Source organism: Bison bison, unplaced genomic scaffold (assembly GCF_000754665.1).
Source record: "Bison bison bison isolate TAMUID 2011002044 unplaced genomic scaffold, Bison_UMD1.0 scf7180017864201, whole genome shotgun sequence".
Classification (NCBI taxonomy): domain Eukaryota; kingdom Metazoa; phylum Chordata; class Mammalia; order Artiodactyla; family Bovidae; genus Bison; species Bison bison.
The window spans coordinates 659,517-663,672 of record NW_011494773.1 but is presented as its reverse complement, the minus strand read 5'-3'; positions in this window follow the sequence as shown (position 1 = coordinate 663,672).

Below are 4,156 nucleotides of genomic sequence, written 5' to 3'. Positions count from 1 at the left end.
GCTCTTCCGATCTGGGCGGCGGCGAGATGGGAGGAACTTGGCGGCGCGGGAGGCCCCGCCCCAGCACGGCGCTTCCTGCCAGCAGCCCCGCCCACTTCCGTCCCGTGGGACGCTGGGGGCCACGAGAACCCAGAAGGAAGGCAAGGGGGCCAGGAGCGGTGGTGTTTTGGGGCAGACGAAGGACCGGGGCTGACAGGACCGTGGCGCTGAGGTGCCCATCTTGGGGAAGAGCCTACCCCGTGCAGGCCTCGTCTGCCTTGGAGACGTCAGGAAATTGGGCCCTAGAGAGGGGCGTGGGCCTTGTCCTTGCTTGCTGACCGGCTTTATACAAGCGCGTGGAAGTTAGGGAAATGAATCTTCATTTCCTAACTATGAGAGTTGTATAGCCTTTGGCAGGATAGCGTCGTAGTGAGTTAGACTATTAAAGATGCACTTTGCCTTGAGTAACAAGTAGTACAGGATTATAACTTGAAGTATAGAATTGATGCTTTTGAACTGTGGTGTTGGAGAAGACTCTTGAGGGTCACTTGGACTGCAAGGAGATCCATCCAGTCCATCCTAAAGGAAATCAGTTTAGAATATTCATTGGAAGAACTGATGCTGAAGCTGAAACTCCAATACTTCGGCCACCTGATGCAAAGAACTGACTCATTGGAAAATTTCCCTGATGCTGGGAAAGATTGAAGGCGAGAGGAGAAGGGGAAGACAGGATGAGATGGTTGGATGGCATCACCAACTCAATGGACATGAGTTTGAGTAAACTCTGGGAGTTGGTGATGGACAGGGAGGCTTGGCATGCTGTGGTCCATGGGGTCACAGAGTCAGATGCAACTGAGCGACTGAACTGAAAGGTAGCAGCCATAGTCAAACTGGGGTAAATCAATCACTTATACAAATAAATGTATAAATGGGGAAGGAGTGATGTCTTTGGTGCAGAATTCTAAACAGTTTTTATAGATACTCCACCATGAGGCCTCACTCCTCATTCTAAATGTGGCCTGTGCCGTGACTTCCTTCTGAAGAGTACCATGTGAAAAGTGGGGGGAGGAGAGTAACTTCTATAGTGGAGAAACTAAACAAGCACTGCCTCAGTCAGGTGATCAAGGTTAATATTAACAGTGATTAATCATGTTGATAGTATGTGCACTAGCGAGGATATGACAAAAATGGCCTTTCCTTCTAAAACTCATAATCCCAGTCTCAATAAAAGGGAAGAAGTGGGCAGCCCCCACATGAGGGACATTCTACAAAATGTCTGACCAATATTCCTCAAAACTCTCAAGATTTTCAGACAAAGTCTGAGAAACTGCCACAGCCAAGAGGAGCTTATGGACACATACCAAGTAAATGTAATATTGTATCCTGATGTGACACTGGATTAGAAAAAGGATATTTGGTAAAAACTAAAGAAATGTGGATAAATTATGGGTTTTAGTTAATAATAATGTCCCAACATTGGTTCGGAGAAGGCAATGGCACCCCACTCCAGTACTCTTGCCTGGAAAATCCCGTGGACGGAGGACCCTGGTAGGCTGCGGTCCATGGGGTTGCTAAGAGTCGGACACGACTGAGTGATTTCGCTCTAACTTTTCACTTTCATGCATTGGAGAAGGAAATGGCAACCCGCTCCAGTGTTCTTGCCTGGAGAATCCCAGGGACGGTGGATCCTGATGGGCTGCTGCCTATGGGGTCGCACAGAGTCGGACACGACTGAAGCGACTTAGCAGCAGCAGCAACATTAGTTCATTAATTGTGACAAATGTTTACTAATGTGAGATGTTAATAATGGAGGACCTGAGGGTGGGGTTGTGGGAACAGTAGTACCTCTGAATTTTCCTGGAAACCTAAAGCTATTGTGAAATTAAGTTTATCTTTAAATAACTTTGACCCTGAAAATTCTGCTTCTATGAATTTTGTCTAAAGAAAAAATTAGAAATGGACAATGTAAAGTACAGGTAATTAATCTTTGTAGTGCCAACTTAAAAAAAAAAGCCTAACATAAGAGTTGTGAGTTAAGTTTTATTGGGGCAAAATGAGGGCTATAGCCCAGGAGATAGCATCTCAGATAGCTCTGAGAAACTGCTCCAAAGAGGTAGAGGGGAAGGTCAGTGTATATGTGGTTTTGGTAAAGGGGGAGCACATGCAATCATGCACGTTTTCTTTTGTTTGGCAGAATGTTTCTCCTAGTCACCAGAAGCAGTCATCACCATGAAGGACTTTAGGACTTCTCTGGATATAAGGAGATACAAGAACTGGGCTCATAAAGTCGACTGTGAAATTATTTAACCATCTGAAGACTTGTTCTGCCAGTTTTTCCCAAAGCACAGAGTGCCTCTTTTCTGCCCTCCACCCTGAATTCCTTTCAGGGATTGTTGAAAGTCAGCATGATTTAATCCTTGTAGAGGTAGATGGCAAGTGGCAATTTTGTAGTTGACAGGAGCATTGTGGGAGGTAGGCATGAGACTACTAGAAAAAAGCCAGAAATCCTACAACAGGGGTTACTTATCTAAACTACTGTATGTCTATGGGATGGAATACCTTGCAGCCTTTTGACAGTGATTATAGAAGAATATTTAATTTCACAGAAAGTCATCAATTTCTGATTGTGTACATTTCTGTACAATGGTTGTACTTTAAAACATTCCTTTAAAGAAGAAAGTGGGCGGGCCGGGGTGGGTGGGTTGCGGGGAAAGTTTCTTTAAAACTGTAGAGTATGAGACTATTCATGCATAAAGGAAATTAAATCTATACTTGCATAGGAATATGACCAGAATAATACATTACTTATCATCCAAAATAGTTCCATTATAAGTTATTGTATCTCCTACATGTTGTTTTTATGGGTTTTCAGAATTTTCTATGGGTGAAACATTGTATAAAGAATGAAGGGAGTAGACAAAGATGACTTTGAGCCAGAGTGACTAACAGAGTGAAGTGAAAATCAGTTGTGTCCAACTCTTTGCAACCCCATGGACTGTAGCCCTATGGACTGTAGTCTGCCAGGCTCCTCTGTCTATGGAATTCTCCAGGCAAGAATACTCGAGTGGGTAGCCATTCCCTTCTCCAGAGGATCTTCCCAACCCAGGGATTGAACCCAAGTCTCCCACATTGCAGGTGGATTCCTTACCAGCTGAGCCACCAGGGAAGCCCAAGAATACTGGGCTAACAGAGGGGTTGGTGCCTTTTGCACAACTAGAGAAGTCAAGGAGAGAAAAAAGTTTGGTAGAAAGATGATTAATTCCACTTTGGACATGCTGAATTTGTGACTCCCACAGGACAAAAAGATGGAAATGTTCAAGAGGTGTCCGCAGCCATCAGCCTCTTTTCTGCTTAAGTGAAGTTCTCTCCCATAAATCATATCAGCTCCCATAGTGTCACTTCCCTCCATCAGCAATGAATGCTCCCACATTTCTTGAAATCCAGCTTTTGGTTTCAGATTTATGCTAGATAATTTCCACTTATTTTCTCAACCAGCACCTCCAGGTTAAGATGTCAAAACAAATCTTAGTTTCTTCCGTAATCCCTATCATATTTGTCCTTCCCCCACTGTTCCCAGTTTGGGAAATGTCACCACCATCATGCAGTTACCCAGGTAAATTAGCCATTAGCCCCTTTTTTTCCCCCTTAATACTTCTTCATCTAAATAAATGCCAAGCTTCAAGGATTCTACTTTGATAGTATTCTTGCATCCACCCTCCCCCTTTTGCTTTCTGTCTGCCATTGGGCACATCTGGGTAGGCAGCCTCTCTTGTGGATGGCATAGCAGCCTCCTTACTGGTCTTGCCACTTCCATTCTCTCCCCCAAAAGTCATTCTCTACACCGGCACCAGAGTGAGATTCCTGAAACACCATTTCATTTCATCTTCCACTATCTCCTGTGTCATGCTGGGCACACCAGACCGCTTGCTTTTTCTTGAACACCCCTGGGGTTTGAGGGGATTTAAAGGCTCAGTGTCAGTGTCACCTCCATGACGTCTTCACCGTGCTTGCCTACTCTTTGGGATCTCTCAGAACTTGCTGGCATCTTTTTTTTTTTTTCTTTACTGGTATCTTTATTACAATATTTCTTCACTCAGCCTTGAATCTGAGACAATTCTGTGCAAGTTTGCCTCCCCAGCTAAATTACTCTTACAACAAATACTCACTGAGTACCTAT